The 21,665-nt window shown below is 50.9% G+C and overlaps 4 non-coding genes and 1 pseudogene across 4 annotated transcripts; all 5 read right to left on the bottom strand.

The window, feature by feature from the left end:
* Nucleotides 1-1,851: 1,851 nt before the first annotated feature.
* On the bottom strand, nt 1,852-2,008 carry LOC126977779 (5.8S ribosomal RNA). The gene has a single exon (XR_007732408.1). It is a non-coding gene; the product is annotated as a 5.8S ribosomal RNA (ribosomal RNA).
* Nucleotides 2,009-2,385: 377 nt separating this feature from the next.
* Nucleotides 2,386-4,290, bottom strand: LOC126977616 (small subunit ribosomal RNA). The gene has a single exon (XR_007732290.1). It is a non-coding gene; the product is annotated as a small subunit ribosomal RNA (ribosomal RNA).
* Nucleotides 4,291-7,039: 2,749 nt separating this feature from the next.
* On the bottom strand, nt 7,040-16,327 carry LOC126977772 (large subunit ribosomal RNA; annotated as a pseudogene).
* A 539-nt stretch (nt 16,328-16,866) lies between these two features.
* LOC126977778 (5.8S ribosomal RNA) lies at nt 16,867-17,023 on the bottom strand. Its single transcript, XR_007732407.1, has one exon. It is a non-coding gene; the product is annotated as a 5.8S ribosomal RNA (ribosomal RNA).
* Nucleotides 17,024-17,400: 377 nt separating this feature from the next.
* LOC126977690 (small subunit ribosomal RNA) lies at nt 17,401-19,304 on the bottom strand. The gene has a single exon (XR_007732362.1). It is a non-coding gene; the product is annotated as a small subunit ribosomal RNA (ribosomal RNA).
* Nucleotides 19,305-21,665: the final 2,361 nt, after the last annotated feature.

Genomic DNA, 21,665 nt, shown 5'->3' with positions numbered 1-21,665 from the left:
TCGCTTTACCGGATGAGACTGTTACGAGTCGACGCCAGCTATCCTGAGGGAAACTTCGGACGGAACCAGCTACTAGATGGTTCGATTAGTCTTTCGCCCCTATACCCAGTTCCGACGATCGATTTGCACGTCAGAATCGCTACGGTCCTCCATCAGGGTTTCCCCTGACTTCGACCTGACCAGGCATAGTTCATCATCTTTCGGGTCCCAGCATCTGTGCTCAGAGCGCGCCCGCATTCGCTGATTGGAAACGAGACGCCTCGGGAGTGCGAGAGATCGATTTTTGACGACCGACGCTCCATCCTCCCTGAGCGCGCGACAAGCGCGCGCCTTCACTTTCGTTGCGCCTTTCAGTTTTGTCTGTTTGAATTCATAACTCAATGACTCGCACACATGCTAGACTCCTTGGTCCGTGTTTCAAGACGGGTCCTGCGAGTGCCCGAAACAGTAACATCGCCGACTGATACGCGCACAGTCCGAGACTACACGGCTGCGACGACAGCGGCGTCGCGTCAGCATCCGCACAAGGGCAGGATGTCGACGACGACTCTCGCTCGCGTCGGGCCGGACGCGTCCCCGGATGGAGACGCGTGCGCGTTTCATGACAAGTACCGTCCGCCGCCGGCCGGCGATCGTCACGGTCGGACGGCTGTGCGCGTGAACGCGCAGCCGCCCGGCTCCCGGACAACGCTTAGGCCGAACAGACGAACGGGTCGCGATGCATAATGTGTACTAAGAGAGAAGTGCACGCCGTCCGGGTGCGTCAACGGCGGCGACCGGTGAACGCGAGCACGAGTCTCGCGCACATCGCGGCACGCCGCCGTACGCCCCGGAGTGACGATGAATCTCTCCGTTCGTTCATTCGAGTTTCGCAGGTTTACCCCTGAACGGTTTCACGTACTCTTGAACTCTCTCTTCTAAGTTCTTTTCAACTTTCCCTCACGGTACTTGTTCGCTATCGGTCTCGCGGTTATATTTAGCCTTAGATGGAGTTTACCACCCACTTAGGGCTGCACTCTCAAGCAACCCGACTCTGAGGAGAGTCCCTCTCGCGGACTCGCTCCGTCGCTACGGGCCTGGCACCCTCTATGGGAAAACGGCCCCGTTCAAGACGAACTTGGACGGGAGCGGCGACCGCGAGAAAGCGGAACCTCCCTAACACCACATGTCCCGCGACCGTGACGACCGCGGGATTCGGCGCTGGGCTTATCCCTGTTCGCTCGCCGCTACTGAGGGAATCCTGGTTAGTTTCTTTTCCTCCGCTTACTAATATGCTTAAATTCGGCGGGTGATCCTCCCTGATCTGAGGCCAACGATAAAAAGTATGAGGCAGACACGATATCCGTCAGCGCAGCGACACCGTCGTGCGCGCGCCGCCAATAAGTCTCAACGACGTATCGTCGACCCGCGCACGTACCGCGATCGAAGCGCCCTTCGGACGTCGAGTCCGCCTACTCGTTTGCACGCTCACGTCGGGCCGAAATAACACGTGCAGCGCACGGGACGCGAACCGAAGGCGCAGCCACGCACGCCGTTCACATAGAGAGCTCTGCATAGATTAATTAAAATTAATCACGAGATATCCGCGTGTGACAGCGAACGAGCGCGCCCCGGTACCGCGCCCGTCTCCGTGACCCACGTCGGGCGTGAGGCGGAGACGGCGTTGCACGCGAACAGCACCACGCGTTGCGGCTTATTTTACATTTTCGAACGGATCGAGCGGGCCCCGGAAAACCGGCGGGGTTTACCCGAGCCCGGCCCGAAGACCGTCACTCGTTTTACACGTTTTTTAGGCGCGCAAACAGTGTTGTCAGCATACAGCGACGGCGTCGTCGTATTCTTTTATGCAGCCGGCCCTCAGACAGGAGTGGTCCTGGATATTTCTCCACGGACCGCAATGTGCGTTCGAAATGTCGATGTTCAAATGTGTCCTGCAGTTCACACTATGACGCGCAGTTAACTGCGTTCTTCATCGACCCGCGAGCCAAGTGATCCACCGTTCAGGGTAATAGTTTTTATATTTAGAAAATACGTGAACGATCTCTGTGTGTAACAAAATATTATGTGACGCACGCATTGCGCGTACGTCGTGATCTCGACTCGCTTCGCACTCGACATGAGCGCGTCGCGAGACGCACGCGCGTCGCGTACATGCGAACCGCGCCCGCCGAAGCGTCGTGCCGGAGACGTCGTGCCGGACACCCCCCCCACTTGCGGCGGGAGATGTCAGCGCGCGCGCGGCAAACGCGACAACGGAGCACAGAGAGCACATCGCGAGCGCGAAAATAATCAGTGATTGACACGTGATTGAAGTTATCATCGTCAACAGTCGGCTGTGAGCGAAGCGTGTCGGCGACAACGCTCGCGCACGCGACCGTTACACGTTAATGATCCTTCCGCAGGTTCCCCTACGGAAACCTTGTTACGACTTTTACTTCCTCTAAATGATCAAGTTTGGTCAACTTCCCAGCAACGCCGACGGCCGCGAAGCCACCGCGTGTCGGTCCGAAGACCTCACTAAATCATTCAATCGGTAGTAGCGACGGGCGGTGTGTACAAAGGGCAGGGACGTAATCAACGCGAGCTTATGACTCGCGCTTACTAGGAATTCCTCGTTTATGGGGGATAATTGCAAACCCCAATCCCCAGCACGAAGGAGTTTCAACGGGTTGCCCGGGCCTCTAGGCCAGGGAGAACATGTTGATTCCTTCAGTGTAGCGCGCGTGCGGCCCAGGACATCTAAGGGCATCACAGACCTGTTATTGCTCAATCTCGTGCGGCTCGAAGCCGCCGGTCCCTCTAAGAAGAATTTTAATACGCCGCCAGTGAGTTGCGCGACCCTGAAGCCGCGCACACCTAAATGACGACGCCTATTTAGCAGGCTAGAGTCTCGTTCGTTACCGGAATTAACCAGACAAATCGCTCCACCAACTAAGAACGGCCATGCACCACCACCCACCGAATCAAGAAAGAGCTGTTAATCTGTCAATCCTTCCGGTGTCCGGGCCTGGTGAGATTTCCCGTGTTGAGTCAAATTAAGCCGCAGGCTCCACTCCTGGTGGTGCCCTTCCGTCAATTCCTTTAAGTTTCAGCTTTGCAACCATACTCCCCCCGGAGTCCAAAATCTTTGGTTTCCCGGAAGCTGCCCGCCGAGCCATTGTAGTAACGTCGGCGGATCGCTAGATGACATATTTACGGTTAGAACTAGGGCGGTATCTAATCGCCTTCGAACCTCTAACTTTCGTTCTTGATTGATGAAAACACCTTTGGCAAATGCTTTCGCTGATGTTCGTCTTGCGACGATCCAAGAATTTCACCTCTAACGTCGCAATACGAATGCCCCCAGTTATCCCTATTAATCATTACCTCGGAGTTCTGAAAACCAACAAAATAGAACCGAGATCATATTCTATTATTCCATGCACGAAATATTCAAGCGGCATTTTGAGCCCGCTTTGAGCACTCTAATTTGTTCAAAGTAAAATTGTCGGCCCATCTCGACACTCACTGAAGAGCACCGCGATAGGATTTTGATATTGAACCGGCGTTTTACCGCCGGCTCACCGACGATATGCTCCGCAGACGTGTCAGTATCACCGCGGATGCGATGCACCGACAGCGCGGCGCACAAATGCAACTACGAGCTTTTTAACCGCAACAATTTTAGTATACGCTATTGGAGCTGGAATTACCGCGGCTGCTGGCACCAGACTTGCCCTCCAATTGTTCCTCGTTAAAATATTTAAAGTGTACTCATTCCGATTACGAGGCCTCGTAAGAGTCCCGTATCGTTATTTTTCGTCACTACCTCCCCGTGCCGGGAGTGGGTAATTTGCGCGCCTGCTGCCTTCCTTGGATGTGGTAGCCGTTTCTCAGGCTCCCTCTCCGGAATCGAACCCTGATTCCCCGTTACCCGTGACAACCATGGTAGTCGCAGAAACTACCATCGAAAGTTGATAAGGCAGACATTTGAAAGATGCGTCGCCGGTACTGGACCATGCGATCGGCAAAAGTTATCCAGATTCATCAAAATTAACGACTTCGGACGCGAGGCCCTCCGTCGATTGGTTTTGATCTAATAAAAGCACTCATCCCATCACTGGTCAGAGCTCTGATTGCATGTATTAGCTCTAGAATTACCACAGTTATCCAAGTAACTGAGTAAGATCTAAGGAACCAAAACTGATATATTGAGCCATTCGCGGTATCGCCTTAATACGGCTTGCACTGAGACATGCATGGCTTAATCTTTGAGACAAGCATATAACTACTGGCAGGATCAACCAGGGAGCTGCTGCAAACAACGATTGTTGTCGCGCTCAGCGCGTCATGCGTCGCGATCTCCCCTTAGGGCGTCGCGACTATGACATCTTGAACATATCGTGAGATATCCGTTCGCGCACTGTATACTATATATCTCAAAGGCATACGGTGCGCGTTGAACGAATCATAAATCGGCGATGGGCCGATTGTATGTTATGAAAGTTCAGTAACGAGAGTCCCTTCGGGTAATAATAAAAATGATGACACGCAATAGAAGCGGTATCAACGTATTAATATCGGTACACGTCGTGATCACAAATCGGATCGACGCCCGGTGCTTGAGAGGAGCGTGAACGTCTCGCACGAGTGAAATGCGCGACGCGTTCCGGCTTGCGGGCCCTCACGTTAAAAATCTTAACAGAGGGAAACCGTCGAAGCCCAGTCGGCGTCTTGGTGCGCGCAAAAAATTTACACGATCGCTTTCAACGTGACGAGGATCGCCGCAGCGTATGATACTATAGAGAGAGTGAAGAGAGGAATTATGAGAAACGAAATCACAAAAAACCTTTCAAATCACCAAATCAAATATCATCCGCATAGGGAAACTCGAAAACGCTCGATCGACACAGCGCGGTGAGTCTGTCTCATTTTTTATATTGTAAAAAAAGAACATATAAAACAACGCGCGACACAAACACAGACACAGACACACCAGCTCTGCCCCGAGAGTACCAACAACCGTATTGTTATTATATCATCGTCGTTATCATCGCGCGCATTCACAAACTTACTCAAATATAAATATATATTAAATAAAATATGAATGACGATGACGACGACGAGAATAATAAAACAGCAGCAGTTGTTGTGGCTGGGGGTGGTGGTTGGTGTTGTGCGTTTTTGTATTTTTGTCGCGTGCGTTTTTCACTCTTTTTACAAGAAAAAACTTGAGCGGCGTTGAATTCGGCGTCGCGAACCGTTCGCTACGGACTCGACTCTCGACGCCGACTGCCGTATGTGTGGTGCACGCGAACGATATGAACGTGTAAACTCTCTGATATGTGAATAAAGTGATTTTGATTTGATTTTACTATTTATTAATAACATAATATTGAATATGCATTGCGGCTTCGAAGAAAAAATCGTTTTTTTTTTTTTTTTTTTTTTTTTTTTTACTTTATTAATAACGAGTACGATAATGATCAGTAATAAACGCGCGACACGTACATTTCATTTTCCCTCCGAAACCAAATAAAAAACCTCCAAAAAAAAATATATTTCAAATCAAATCAAAATTCTTATCATACATCAATCTTACTCACCCAAACTAAACATGCGTCTAAACGCAGCGCGAGACGAGCCAGCTACTTGATACTACCTAAGACAAGAACAAATTACGGCAAGCGTATGTTTATTTACGAGGGCGCACAACTTTTTAATAGTCTACCTTCATCTCTCAAAAAGATTAGGTCACTAAAAACATTTAAACGTGACCTATCAGACTATATTGTTTCAAAGTTTTTATAAAACACATGTCTGAAATTGTTTGTTATGTGACAGTGCCCTGTAAAAGTGTGTAATCTTAAATTTTGTGAAGAAGAATAAGTACTATAATGTGTAACATGTATGTACTGAACATCTAAAGAACGGCGGATAAATTATTACATCATATTTTTATGTTCTCATGTAAGTGACAATATTATGTTTTTAATGAGAAATAAATATCTTTAAACGTAATTCTTTCTTACTTACTTACTTACTTACCTATTTACTTACTTACTTAGTTGCTTACTTACTTACTTACGTACTTACTTACTTACTTAATCACATTCGTTTTTCGCGATTTTCAGCAAAACGGTAGGTAAGTTTTATCATAAAAGTATCTCGGACAAAAATTGTAGATCGTAAAATTATCCATTAAAAATGTATCAATACTTAGTGTTAGATTCAAAAAGTGAGTTTCCACGCCACCTATGAGGTAGTAGTGTACTTAGCGCGTTTTTATAAGTTTTTGAATAGTTATTATCTCAGAAACGGTGGCTCGTAGGAAAAAAAGTATCGGTACATTTTTTATAGATAATTTTATCACCTACACTTTTTCTCGTAGGTATTTTTATGATAAATTAATAATTAATAATTTATTTTATTTAATTTAAAAAAAAAACGGACAGAACATGCAATTATTAGGGGACACGAATATTGGTCAAAAACTATAATGTTCTGGTGTACAAGGAACAAGAGAAAAGATGGAGACCGGCAGGGAGCGCCGCGCTCCTCGCGCTCGGCGGTACTCGTTATTGGAGAAAACAAGTAAGTGAGATATCCGTCCGGGGAGACCGGCAGGGAGCGCCGCGCTCCTCGCGCTAGGCGGTACTCGCTATTGAGGAATCGACCGTACCCGCTATTGGGGCCGATCGTACTCGCTTTTGGAATTTGCGCAGCGCGCCCAACACCACCGGAGCCGCCGCCGCCGCCGACGGCGATGTACACTTATCACAACACTCGACTCGACATAATAACCTGAAAATGATCGTACTCGTTATCATTAGAGTAGTCGCCGTGTACAACATCAACCACGTCTTTCAACTATAATAAATAATAATATATTGTAAAATTTTATAATCATGAGAAATCGCGTGACGCGTCCGTCACGACGAAATATCATGATAATATTATTTATATTATTATGTTATTATAATAATTATATGTTGGCCTGTTGTTTGTTTGCACACACACACACACACAACTCTGCTTCTCGGCGACGATGCGTCCTCGGACGAATCACCTGGCGTAGGGCTGAGTCTCAACAGATCGCAGCACGACGCTGCTCTACCGAGCACAACACCCCGCCAGGAACGTAAGTCGTCTACAGACTATTCCGAGCCCCGACATCGAACTGAGGTAAATTCGAAACTTCGACGCCGTGGTGCACGTGTTAATACCGCTCGCACCGTTCGTCGCGTTCCAAATGGGCTTCGACGTCGCGTCTTACGAATAAAACGCGACTAGTAAAGTCACATTGTTTAGAGCCTCCCGACACTCGGGGCTCCACAGTGAGTATATCCTTGCCGGATTCGGCTAGGCTGGCTTCGGCCTTAGAGGCGTTCAGGCATAATCCCGCGGATGGTAGCTTCGCACCACCGGCCGCTCGGCCGAGTGCATGAACCAAATGTCCGAAACTGCGGTTCCTCTCGTACTGAGCAGTATTACTATCGCAACGACACGCCATCAGGAGGGTAAAACTAACCTGTCTCACGACGGTCTAAACCCAGCTCACGTTCCCTTTTGATGGGTGAACAATCCAACGCTTGGCGAATTTTGCTTCGCAATGATAGGAAGAGCCGACATCGAAGGATCAAAAAGCAACGTCGCTATGAACGCTTGGCCGCCACAAGCCAGTTATCCCTGTGGTAACTTTTCTGGCACCTCTTGCTAAAAACTCTTTATACTAAAGGATCGATAGGCCGTGCTTTCGCAGTCCCTATGCGTACTGAACATCTGGATCAAGCCAGCTTTTGCCCTTTTGCTCCACGCGAGGTTTCTGTCCTCGCTGAGCTGGCCTTAGGACACCTGCGTTATTCTTTGACAGATGTACCGCCCCAGTCAAACTCCCCGCCTGGCAGTGTCCTCGAACCGGATCACGCGGGAGTTGTACGGCGACGAGCGTTGCCGCCACGTCGCCACTCTGCACGCTTGGAACGAAACACCGTACGCCCGCCGATATTATCGACCGCGCACCGCTTCCGCCCAACCGAGTAAGTAATGAAACAATGAAAGTAGTGGTTTTTCAGCGACGACCGCGAACGATCTCCCACTTATGCTACACCTCTCATGTCTCCTTACAATGCCAGACTAGAGTCAAGCTCAACAGGGTCTTCTTTCCCCGCTGATTCTCCCAAGCCCGTTCCCTTGGCTGTGGTTTCGCTAGATAGTAGATAGGGACATAACCCACCTCCTTCCCATGGTCTTACCGACCTTTCGGTCATCAAGACCTAGGTTCCGACCGAAACAGCGGGAGATGTACCGGTCCGGATATTCAGGTCCAGTACATTTCTTGACTCCCTACAAGTTCTCATTTTTTTGCGTCCCTAGATGGCCCTCTCCCCCTTTCTGGGGGCGGCCGACCACAGCTATGGCTTCGTCGTCGGGCACTCCTTCTTCATCTTCTTCTCTTCTCTAAATCTTCCTTTCTGCGTCTTCGTTACCATCCTGGTTTACCCCTCCATCACTCTCCTGTCACGGTACCAACTTGTGGCAAATCTTACTAACCGCGAGAAGTTCTCCTCTGAGGACACTAGGTCTCCGTGATAAATTGGTCCCGGATTCTTCCTCTCCAGATGGTTCAATAGTTCGCCTCTAGCTTCATCGTACAAGCTGCATTCCCACAGCACGTGGTCGCGGTACTCATCCGTCACGCCACATGGACAAGTGCCGTCCCCCTTAAGCCCCAAGTCCCTAAGCCGGCCGTTGAATTTCCCATGACCCGTCAACAGCTGCGACGTGTAGTGGTCGGGCTGCACCCACGCCGCTAGGAGTCTTTCCCCGACACATGGGAAGAAGCGTCTGAGATCTCCACCTCTTTCCTCACGATCCCAGCGCTGCTGCCACATGTTTACCACTTCGGAATGGATGTCCTTTTTCAATACCGCGAGCTCCTTTTTTACCCTGTCACCCTTCGTCGCTTCTATCTTGCCCGCGCGATAAACTTCCAGATCGGCTGGAAGTACCCCAGCTAGTACTGGCAGTGCGGCCGTACTTGTTGAGCGGTACGCCTTGGTGAGAAGCACCAACGATGTTCGCTGTGTTCTGAGCAACCGGCTGGACACCACATACAGGAGCGACCTGTGATACCAGATGCTCGCCGCGTATGTAATGGTTGCAACGTACGTCCCCCTGTACAAGATCTTAAGTGCCTTGTATCGTATGCCCCAAGAAGTTGAAGATACCCTTGCCATCTTCCCGAAGCACCTCGCGGCTCGCTCTCCGATATCCAAGGCGTGATCGGCAAATGACCCCTTTCCATCAATCGTTATGCCTAAGATTTTAACTGATTCAACCGCACGAAGAGAATCTCCTCCCATTCTAATGACCGGGGGTCGCCCGAGAGAGCCCTTCAAGGTTATAGACTTGGTTTTCACCGACGAAAACCGGAGTCTATTCCTAACTCCCCATTCCGAGATTCTCTCGAGCGCCACCGCGGCATTGGTCTCGATAACAGCCCTTGAGTTTCCTTCGATGAGTAGCGTTACGTCGTCCGCGTATGCTATCATCCTGACCCCTTGTGGTACGCTCAGCTCCAAAAGGTCGTTCAACAGTATATTCCACAGTGTGGGACCTAATACGGATCCCTGTGGGCACCCCATTGTGGAAAGTTTCCATACGACCTCTCCTCCTGCGAACATACCCACCCGCCTATTCAGAAAGTAAGAGCAGAGGCACCTGTAGATGTTGGGAGGGCAGCCGCCCTGCTTGTATTTAAGCAGGACCATAGGCCACCACGCGTTGTCAAACGCCCCTGATATGTCCAGAGTTATCGCTTGAACATATTTGTAAGAGCTGGTGGTCACTAAATCCATTATAGTGCTAAGCGCTGTTATTGTAGACCTCCCTTTCATGAATCCGTGTTGACGGGCTGATATACGACTGTACAGACCCGGAGTACATTCGCATATCAATTGCTCTAATATTTTCCCTAGTACTGGCAAGAGGGTGATAGGTCTATACGCCTTTGGGTCAGTCGCCTTCCCATCACCCTTTGGCAGTACTATTAATCGGCCTTCTTTCCATACATCAGGGAACACACCCTCATCTATACATTTCCCGTACATTAACGTCATCTCACATGCGGCCACCTTCCACGCTGCTTTAACTATACGTGCGGTGACACCATCAATTCCTGGAGCTTTGTCCGGCAGGTTGCGAATTATCGTGCCTATTTGCTCTCTGGTAGGGGGACTTACCTTCTGCCCGCTGGGTAAACAGGCCGCCGCCAGGCGAACCTGCATATGGTACGCCGAGTCGGTCGCCCGGTCGTCGTCCGGACACATCACTGCCAGTATCCCACCCATGGCGCCGCGGATGTCGTCAGCGAATCCCTGCGCAAGCTTCAAACCGTTTATGACGTTCTGAGGCGGGCGCACCCTGCCTGTAGCAGCACGGTATGCCATACCCCATGGATCGTCATTCCCACTGTCAGCAAGACGCGAGAAGTGGTTGGTCTCCGCTTCCCGCATGGATCTCCTATAGAACGCACGTGCACGATGGAAGCGCGTTCTGCAGATTTCTTCTGCCAGTCCGCCCGCGCGCCGAGACTGTTGCCATTCCCGACGCATCCGGTTGTGCTCCCTACGAAGGAAGTCAAGTTTCCTTGACCACCATTCATACCCCTGCACCCGGTCTTTCCCCTTGGCGAAACCTAGGCACTCCCCAGCTGTACGACTCAGCATATCAGCGAACTGTTTGCACACGTGTTGTGCCGGCTTTCGGCAGTCGAGTCTGCCTGCTCGCCACGAGAGTGTGGTACAGAACCGGTCCCAATCTACCCTTCGATCCCGGTATCTCGTTGGTTCCCCTCCTGGTTCTTGCTCTCCCTGGTACCGTGCGGCTGATGGGCTATTCTTGACGATGGAGAACGTGATAAGTTGGTGGTCGCTGCTGCTTACTTCCTCCCGAACTCTCCATTGGCGTACAGGGACTCCTCTGGTTGTTATAGTAACATCGATGTTAGAGGAACCGTTGATCGTGTTAAATGTGAACGGCTCCCCCTCCTTATTGTGCACAAGGAGCCCCTTCGAATGTATAAAGCTCTCCATCGCCAACCTTCTTCTGTTTACCTCCGCACCTCTTCCCTCATATTGCTCGCGGCGGCTGTGCCAGAGCGGCGAGTGGGTGTTGGTGTCGGCCCCGATGACAATTGGTTTTCCCTGGAGTGCTTCCAGTACGCGGTCCAAGTGGTGTATATGGGTCTCTATGTTCTCGCAGTACTGGAAGTATGCCGACACCATATACAGATCGCCGCCATCCCCCCGGAAGTGTGCCACGAGGCAGTGCGACGTCGATAGTTGAGGCAGGATCATTCCGGAGATCTTGGTGCTATTTACGTATATTCCTGCCTTTGAATCTTCCGTGCACTGCAGCAGCCCCGGCAGCTGGGCCCTCGCATACTGTTCTTGGACAAGAACGATACCGAGACCCAGCCTTTGGGCGATTCCCGGGAGTTCCGCTGTTGCCGTGAGCGCTCCTTGAAGGTTTATCTGCCCGACGTACATGTGTTCATTCTTATGAGCCATAGTCTGTGCGTTCGGCAGCCCTCTTCTGCGCCGCTATCCGCGCTGGACAAGTAGGTGCTGCCGTCTTATGGTCTTCCGACTGCTTCCCGGCCTTCGCGCAGGTGGCGCACCGTGACTTCGTAGACTTACAGTCCTTGTGGCCATGCCCAGCTGTACCGCACTTGCTACAGGTCTCCTCCTCAGCCTTGCAGTGTTTTGCAGAGTGCCCGTACCACTGGCACTTTATGCAGCACGTCACTTCCAGGAAGTCGCGCACCAGGTACCTCTCCCATTCAAGGTATACCCGCTCCCTGGACATAAGGCGGTCCCTCCATGTACCGCTGCATGCTAGCACCACAGTGGTACAACTTCCCCCCTTTGACTTCTTGTAGAAGGCCACTTTTGGGAATCCTTCCTTTTCCGGGACGTCCGCGAAGTTCTGCTTCCTCAGCGCCCCCAGGAACTCCTTCTCGTCCTTAATGTGGCCCTCGACGTTAATAATAGCCACCAATGGTGTCCTTTGGCCTGCATCCTGGACTCTCAGGGTCGAGGGCATGGCCTTCTTAATTTTTTCGGCGTCCTCCTTAGTCCTTGTTTGCAGGACTACGCCTGCGTTCCCTACCTTCCTCAGGCGCGCGACCTGCAGTCCCATCGATGTTGGCTTTATAGCTTCCTTCAAGACGGCCTTGGTTTCCTCCGCCGTCTTAACTCCGCTGTTGTCCGCCGGGTACACCGCAAGTACGCTACCCATCCCCTGTGGCTTAGGCTGCGTTGTTGACCTTCCAGTTCTGAGCGTACTGGCATAGCTCCTGGTTTCGCTCCTGTCTGGTTCTCGGGATGTCGCAGTGTGTGCGCACTCCTTCGCTTTGGCCAGTCTACCGGCCAGAGTCGCGACAACGGCTGTGAGACGTTGCACTTGCGTGCCTATATGTCCAATATCCGCTTTATTCAATTTGCTTGTGTTCCCAGTTGCCGCAGCCATGATCTCGCTACCGGCTAAGTTGGCGAACTCAATGAGCTCCTCGGTTTCGCACTCCTTCATGGCCCTGCTGCTGCCCTCATTGCTGCTGCTTGTAGAGGGCTCCAACTTCCTCCGAAGAGCCTCTTGCAGCTCCTCCGGCGACTGAAGCGGGCGCTTCTCCGCGCCCCTCAACTCCTCCACACTTCCGAAGCCCCCTGGGGGGGTCCTCGCTAGTGACCTCCTTGGGGTAAATAGAGCTAACGATTCAAGCTCGTCTAGCTCCCTCCTCTTCTCCTCTACCGCCTCCCAGTAGATAGGGACAGCGGGAATCTCGTTAATCCATTCATGCGCGTCACTAATTAGATGACGAGGCATTTGGCTATCTCAAGAGAGTCATAGTTGCTATCGCCGGGCGGGGGGTCTGGGGGGCTGGCAAGCCCCCCAGCGCACCCGGCCCGACGTCGGATGGCGGTACTTACTGTCTGCCTTTCTAACTGCTAGAATCCCAACGCACACCGCCTACTAGGTAGGTTACAGCGCAACAGCTTTCGCTCCAGTCCCGGTATAGTGCGTTGGTCAGACGTAGAGGGTCACAGACAACCAATTACGACTCTTCAATTTCGCCTGTTAACCCAGGCGGCAAGCACCCCCAGTCGCGGTACTCCACAGACGTTTCGCCCATACGAACCGGAGGCGGAGATCGGGACCCAGCCCACACTGGCCGTCTCCTATTGAGAGATATGCTATACGCAAACAAATGGACAACAATCTCCCCACATTTGTCCTATCAACACCTGGCGCCAAGCCACTACGAGTCCGACGCCAATGGAGGGGCACTGGTAGCCTCCCAGTGGGCTCCCCTCCCCCATAGCTCCCGTGTCGGTAAAGCTACCTCCACCACGTTTGACGGGTAACCGCCGAGGAACCTTTCGGAACCATCTACTTCAGATCAATTGAAGGCCACCGCGCCCGTTGCTCGGATAACCGAGATGGGGTGGCTAATTGACCAACTTTTTTGGGTGAGCTCCCTGAAGTACAGCTGAACACCCTATACCGACTGTCTAATAACAGACGTGACAACATACATCGCGCCTGTTTTGCTCCCGTTATCTCCACCATTACCCGCGCTTGCTTGAATTTCTTCACGTTGACATTCAGAGCACTGGGCAGAAATCACATTGCGTCAACACCCGCGAGGGCCATCGCAATGCTTTGTTTTAATTAGACAGTCGGATTCCCCTTGTCCGTGCCAGTTCTGAGCTGACCGTTGAACGGCGGTCGTACAGTACCGCGCCGATCGCGCACGAGACGAAACCGACGCGGACTTACGGCTAGGAAGATCCGCGAAAGGCCGGAACGCGGGTCCGGATTCAGCACGACGCGCGAGACCACCTTGCGATGGAGACACGCGCGAGCATCGACCAGGCCCGGCACCGGCCGCATCCGCTTCCCGTCCAAACCCGACACGCCCCGGTCCTCAGAGCCAATCCTTATTCCGAAGTTACGGATCCAATTTGCCGACTTCCCTTACCTACATTATTCTATCGACTAGAGGCTCTTCACCTTGGAGACCTGCTGCGGATATGGGTACGAGCCGGCGCGACATCTCCACGTACATCCCTCACCTGAATTTTCAAGGTCCGCAGAGAGTATCCGGACACCGCCGCAAATGCGGTGCTCTTCGCGTTCCGAACCATATCTCCCTTCTATAGGATTCCATGGAACTCGAACGCTCAGGCAGAAAAGAAAACTCTTCCCGGACCACTCGGCGGCGTCTTCAGGCCACTTTGGGTTACCCCGTCGAACACTCGCTTGAGAAACGAGAGAACGATTATTGAAACGGTTCCGCTGCCGGGTTCCGGAATAGGAACCGGATTCCCTTTCGCTCAAAGGGCGTTATTTATCATATACACAAAATATATATAAACACGCCGCATCGACATAAGATCTCTCCTTGAGCTTAGGATCGACTGACTCGCGAGCAACTACTGTTCACGCGAAACCCTTCTCCACGTCAGTCCTCCAGGGCCTCGCTGGAGTATTTGCTACTACCACCAAGATCTGCACCGACGGAGGCTCCAGGCGGGCTCACGCCCAGACCCTTCTGCGCACTCCGCCGCGCACGTCCTACTCGTTACGGCATAATACGCGTGCGCTTTGACACGCACGCGCCGATTGCCGGTAACGGTAGTGTATAGGCAAAACGCTTCAGCGCCATCCATTTTCAGGGCTGGTCGCTTCGGCAGGTGAGTCGTTGCACACTCCTTAGCGGATTCCGACTTCCATGGCCACCGTCCTGCTGTCATGAGCGACCAACGCCTTTCATGGTGTCCCATGAGCGTTTTTTAGGCGCCTTAACACTACGTTTGGTTCATCCCACAGCGCCAGTTCTGCTTACCAAAATTGGCCCACTTGGCACCGTCATCAGATCTCCGGCTTCATCGTTCGAGTAAGCCGGAGTTCTCACCCATTTAAAGTTTGAGAATAGGTTGAGGTCGTTTCGGCCCCAATGCCTCTAATCATTCGCTTTACCGGATGAGACTGTTACGAGTCGACGCCAGCTATCCTGAGGGAAACTTCGGACGGAACCAGCTACTAGATGGTTCGATTAGTCTTTCGCCCCTATACCCAGTTCCGACGATCGATTTGCACGTCAGAATCGCTACGGTCCTCCATCAGGGTTTCCCCTGACTTCGACCTGACCAGGCATAGTTCACCATCTTTCGGGTCCCAGCATCTGTGCTCAGAGCGCGCCCGCATTCGCTGATTGGAAACGAGACGCCTCGGGAGTGCGAGAGATCGATTTTTGACGACCGACGCTCCATCCTCCCTGAGCGCGCGACAAGCGCGCGCCTTCACTTTCGTTGCGCCTTTCAGTTTTGTCTGTTTGAATTCATAACTCAATGACTCGCACACATGCTAGACTCCTTGGTCCGTGTTTCAAGACGGGTCCTGCGAGTGCCCGAAACAGTAACATCGCCGACTGATACGCGCACAGTCCGAGACTACACGGCTGCGACGACAGCGGCGTCGCGTCAGCATCCGCACAAGGGCAGGATGTCGACGACGACTCTCGCTCGCGTCGGGCCGGACGCGTCCCCGGATGGAGACGCGTGCGCGTTTCATGACAAGTACCGTCCGCCGCCGGCCGGCGATCGTCACGGTCGGACGGCTGTGCGCGTGAACGCGCAGCCGCCCGGCTCCCGGACAACGCTTAGGCCGAACAGACGAACGGGTCGCGATGCATAATGTGTACTAAGAGAGAAGTGCACGCCGTCCGGGTGCGTCAACGGCGGCGACCGGTGAACGCGAGCACGAGTCTCGCGCACATCGCGGCACGCCGCCGTACGCCCCGGAGTGACGATGAATCTCTCCGTTCGTTCATTCGAGTTTCGCAGGTTTACCCCTGAACGGTTTCACGTACTCTTGAACTCTCTCTTCAAAGTTCTTTTCAACTTTCCCTCACGGTACTTGTTCGCTATCGGTCTCGCGGTTATATTTAGCCTTAGATGGAGTTTACCACCCACTTAGGGCTGCACTCTCAAGCAACCCGACTCTGAGGAGAGTCCCTCTCGCGGACTCGCTCCGTCGCTACGGGCCTGGCACCCTCTATGGGAAAACGGCCCCGTTCAAGACGAACTTGGACGGGAGCGGCGACCGCGAGAAAGCGGAACCTCCCTAACACCACATGTCCCGCGACCGTGACGACCGCGGGATTCGGCGCTGGGCTTATCCCTGTTCGCTCGCCGCTACTGAGGGAATCCTGGTTAGTTTCTTTTCCTCCGCTTACTAATATGCTTAAATTCGGCGGGTGATCCTCCCTGATCTGAGGCCAACGATAAAAAGTATGAGGCAGACACGATATCCGTCAGCGCAGCGACACCGTCGTGCGCGCGCCGCCAATAAGTCTCAACGACGTATCGTCGACCCGCGCACGTACCGCGATCGAAGCGCCCTTCGGACGTCGAGTCCGCCTACTCGTTTGCACGCTCACGTCGGGCCGAAATAACACGTGCAGCGCACGGGACGCGAACCGAAGGCGCAGCCACGCACGCCGTTCACATAGAGAGCTCTGCATAGATTAATTAAAATTAATCACGAGATATCCGCGTGTGACAGCGAACGAGCGCGCCCCGGTACCGCGCCCGTCTCCGTGACCCACGTCGGGCGTGAGGCGGAGACGGCGTTGCACGCGAACAGCACCACGCGTTGCGGCTTATTTTACATTTTCGAACGGATCGAGCGGGCCCCGGAAAACCGGCGGGGTTTACCCGAGCCCGGCCCGAAGACCGTCACTCGTTTTACACGTTTTTTAGGCGCGCAAACAGTGTTGTCAGCATACAGCGACGGCGTCGTCGTATTCTTTTATGCAGCCGGCCCTCAGACAGGAGTGGTCCTGGATATTTCTCCACGGACCGCAATGTGCGTTCGAAATGTCGATGTTCAAATGTGTCCTGCAGTTCACACTATGACGCGCAGTTAACTGCGTTCTTCATCGACCCGCGAGCCAAGTGATCCACCGTTCAGGGTAATAGTTTTTATATTTAGAAAATACGTGAACGATCTCTGTGTGTAACAAAATATTATGTGACGCACGCATTGCGCGTACGTCGTGATCTCGACTCGCTTCGCACTCGACATGAGCGCGTCGCGAGACGCACGCGCGTCGCGTACATGCGAACCGCGCCCGCCGAAGCGTCGTGCCGGAGACGTCGTGCCGGACACCCCCCCCACTTGCGGCGGGAGATGTCAGCGCGCGCGCGGCAAACGCGACAACGGAGCACAGAGAGCACATCGCGAGCGCGAAAATAATCAGTGATTGACACGTGATTGAAGTTATCATCGTCAACAGTCGGCTGTGAGCGAAGCGTGTCGGCGACAACGCTCGCGCACGCGACCGTTACACGTTAATGATCCTTCCGCAGGTTCCCCTACGGAAACCTTGTTACGACTTTTACTTCCTCTAAATGATCAAGTTTGGTCAACTTCCCAGCAACGCCGACGGCCGCGAAGCCACCGCGTGTCGGTCCGAAGACCTCACTAAATCATTCAATCGGTAGTAGCGACGGGCGGTGTGTACAAAGGGCAGGGACGTAATCAACGCGAGCTTATGACTCGCGCTTACTAGGAATTCCTCGTTTATGGGGGATAATTGCAAACCCCAATCCCCAGCACGAAGGAGTTTCAACGGGTTGCCCGGGCCTCTAGGCCAGGGAGAACATGTTGATTCCTTCAGTGTAGCGCGCGTGCGGCCCAGGACATCTAAGGGCATCACAGACCTGTTATTGCTCAATCTCGTGCGGCTCGAAGCCGCCGGTCCCTCTAAGAAGAATTTTAATACGCCGCCAGTGAGTTGCGCGACCCTGAAGCCGCGCACACCTAAATGACGACGCCTATTTAGCAGGCTAGAGTCTCGTTCGTTACCGGAATTAACCAGACAAATCGCTCCACCAACTAAGAACGGCCATGCACCACCACCCACCGAATCAAGAAAGAGCTGTTAATCTGTCAATCCTTCCGGTGTCCGGGCCTGGTGAGATTTCCCGTGTTGAGTCAAATTAAGCCGCAGGCTCCACTCCTGGTGGTGCCCTTCCGTCAATTCCTTTAAGTTTCAGCTTTGCAACCATACTCCCCCCGGAGTCCAAAATCTTTGGTTTCCCGGAAGCTGCCCGCCGAGCCATTGTAGTAACGTCGGCGGATCGCTAGATGACATATTTACGGTTAGAACTAGGGCGGTATCTAATCGCCTTCGAACCTCTAACTTTCGTTCTTGATTGATGAAAACACCTTTGGCAAATGCTTTCGCTGATGTTCGTCTTGCGACGATCCAAGAATTTCACCTTAACGTCGCAATACGAATGCCCCCAGTTATCCCTATTAATCATTACCTCGGAGTTCTGAAAACCAACAAAATAGAACCGAGATCATATTCTATTATTCCATGCACGAAATATTCAAGCGGCATTTTGAGCCCGCTTTGAGCACTCTAATTTGTTCAAAGTAAAATTGTCGGCCCATCTCGACACTCACTGAAGAGCACCGCGATAGGATTTTGATATTGAACCGGCGTTTTACCGCCGGCTCACCGACGATATGCTCCGCAGACGTGTCAGTATCACCGCGGATGCGATGCACCGACAGCGCGGCGCACAAATGCAACTACGAGCTTTTTAACCGCAACAATTTTAGTATACGCTATTGGAGCTGGAATTACCGCGGCTGCTGGCACCAGACTTGCCCTCCAATTGTTCCTCGTTAAAATATTTAAAGTGTACTCATTCCGATTACGAGGCCTCGTAAGAGTCCCGTATCGTTATTTTTCGTCACTACCTCCCCGTGCCGGGAGTGGGTAATTTGCGCGCCTGCTGCCTTCCTTGGATGTGGTAGCCGTTTCTCAGGCTCCCTCTCCGGAATCGAACCCTGATTCCCCGTTACCCGTGACAACCATGGTAGTCGCAGAAACTACCATCGAAAGTTGATAAGGCAGACATTTGAAAGATGCGTCGCCGGTACTGGACCATGCGATCGGCAAAAGTTATCCAGATTCATCAAAATTAACGACTTCGGACGCGAGGCCCTCCGTCGATTGGTTTTGATCTAATAAAAGCACTCATCCCATCACTGGTCAGAGCTCTGATTGCATGTATTAGCTCTAGAATTACCACAGTTATCCAAGTAACTGAGTAAGATCTAAGGAACCAAAACTGATATATTGAGCCATTCGCGGTATCGCCTTAATACGGCTTGCACTGAGACATGCATGGCTTAATCTTTGAGACAAGCATATAACTACTGGCAGGATCAACCAGGGAGCTGCTGCAAACAACGATTGTTGTCGCGCTCAGCGCGTCATGCGTCGCGATCTCCCCTTAGGGCGTCGCGACTATGACATCTTGAACATATCGTGAGATATCCGTTCGCGCACTGTATACTATATATCTCAAAGGCATACGGTGCGCGTTGAACGAATCATAAATCGGCGATGGGCCGATTGTATGTTATGAAAGTTCAGTAACGAGAGTCCCTTCGGGTAATAATAAAAATGATGACACGCAATAGAAGCGGTATCAACGTATTAATATCGGTACACGTCGTGATCACAAATCGGATCGACGCCCGGTGCTTGAGAGGAGCGTGAACGTCTCGCACGAGTGAAATGCGCGACGCGTTCCGGCTTGCGGGCCCTCACGTTAAAAATCTTAACAGAGGGAAACCGTCGAAGCCCAGTCGGCGTCTTGGTGCGCGCAAAAAATTTACACGATCGCTTTCAACGTGACGAGGATCGCCGCAGCGTATGATACTATAGAGAGAGTGAAGAGAGGAATTATGAGAAACGAAATCACAAAAAACCTTTCAAATCACCAAATCAAATATCATCCGCATAGGGAAACTCGAAAACGCTCGATCGACACAGCGCGGTGAGTCTGTCTCATTTTTTATATTGTAAAAAAAGAACATATAAAACAACGCGCGACACAAACACAGACACAGACACACCAGCTCTGCCCCGAGAGTACCAACAACCGTATTGTTATTATATCATCGTCGTTATCATCGCGCGCATTCACAAACTTACTCAAATATAAATATATATTAAATAAAATATGAATGACGATGACGACGACGAGAATAATAAAACAGCAGCAGTTGTTGTGGCTGGGGGTGGTGGTTGGTGTTGTGCGTTTTTGTATTTTTGTCGCGTGCGTTTTTCACTCTTTTTACAAGAAAAAACTTGAGCGGCGTTGAATTCGGCGTCGCGAACCGTTCGCTACGGACTCGACTCTCGACGCCGACTGCCGTATGTGTGGTGCACGCGAACGATATGAACGTGTAAACTCTCTGATATGTGAATAAAGTGATTTTGATTTGATTTTACTATTTATTAATAACATAATATTGAATATGCATTGCGGCTGCGAAGAAAAAATCGTTTTTTTTTTTTTTTTTTTTTTTACTTTATTAATAACGAGTACGATAATGATCAGTAATAAACGCGCGACACGTACATTTCATTTTCCCTCCGAAACCAAATAAAAAACCTCCAAAAAAAAATATATTTCAAATCAAATCAAAATTCTTATCATACTCGTACATCAATCTTACTCACCCAAACTAAACATGCGTCTAAACGCAGCGCGAGACGAGCCAGCTACTTGATACTACCTAAGACAAGAACAAATTACGGCAAGCGTATGTTTATTTACGAGGGCGCACAACTTTTTAATAGTCTACCTTCATCTCTCAAAAAGATTAGGTCACTAAAAACATTTAAACGTGACCTATCAGACTATATTGTTTCAAAGTTTTTATAAAACACATGTCTGAAATTGTTTGTTATGTGACAGTGCCCTGTAAAAGTGTGTAATCTTAAATTTTGTGAAGAAGAATAAGTACTATAATGTGTAACATGTATGTACTGAACATCTAAAGAACGGCGGATAAATTATTACATCATATTTTTATGTTCTCATGTAAGTGACAATATTATGTTTTTAATGAGAAATAAATATCTTTAAACGTAATTCTTTCTTACTTACTTACTTACTTACCTATTTACTTACTTACTTAGTTGCTTACTTACTTACTTACGTACTTACTTACTTACTTAATCACATTCGTTTTTCGCGATTTTCAGCAAAACGGTAGGTAAGTTTTATCATAAAAGTATCTCGGACAAAAATTGTAGATCGTAAAATTATCCATTAAAAATGTATCAATACTTAGTGTTAGATTCAAAAAGTGAGTTTCCACGCCACCTATGAGGTAGTAGTGTACTTAGCGCGTTTTTATAAGTTTTTGAATAGTTATTATCTCAGAAACGGTGGCTCGTAGGAAAAAAAGTATCGGTACATTTTTTATAGATAATTTTATCACCTACACTTTTTCTCGTAGGTATTTTTATGATAAATTAATAATTAATAATTTATTTTATTTAATTTAAAAAAAAAAACGGACAGAACATGCAATTATTAGGGGACACGAATATTGGTCAAAAACTATAATGTTCTGGTGTACAAGGAACAAGAGAAAAGATGGAGACCGGCAGGGAGCGCCGCGCTCCTCGCGCTCGGCGGTACTCGTTATTGGAGAAAACAAGTAAGTGAGATATCCGTCCGGGGAGACCGGCAGGGAGCGCCGCGCTCCTCGCGCTAGGCGGTACTCGCTATTGAGGA

Source organism: Leptidea sinapis, chromosome 45 (assembly GCF_905404315.1).
Source record: "Leptidea sinapis chromosome 45, ilLepSina1.1, whole genome shotgun sequence".
NCBI lineage: Eukaryota > Metazoa > Arthropoda > Insecta > Lepidoptera > Pieridae > Leptidea > Leptidea sinapis.
This window is presented reverse-complemented; position numbering and strand designations above follow the sequence as displayed.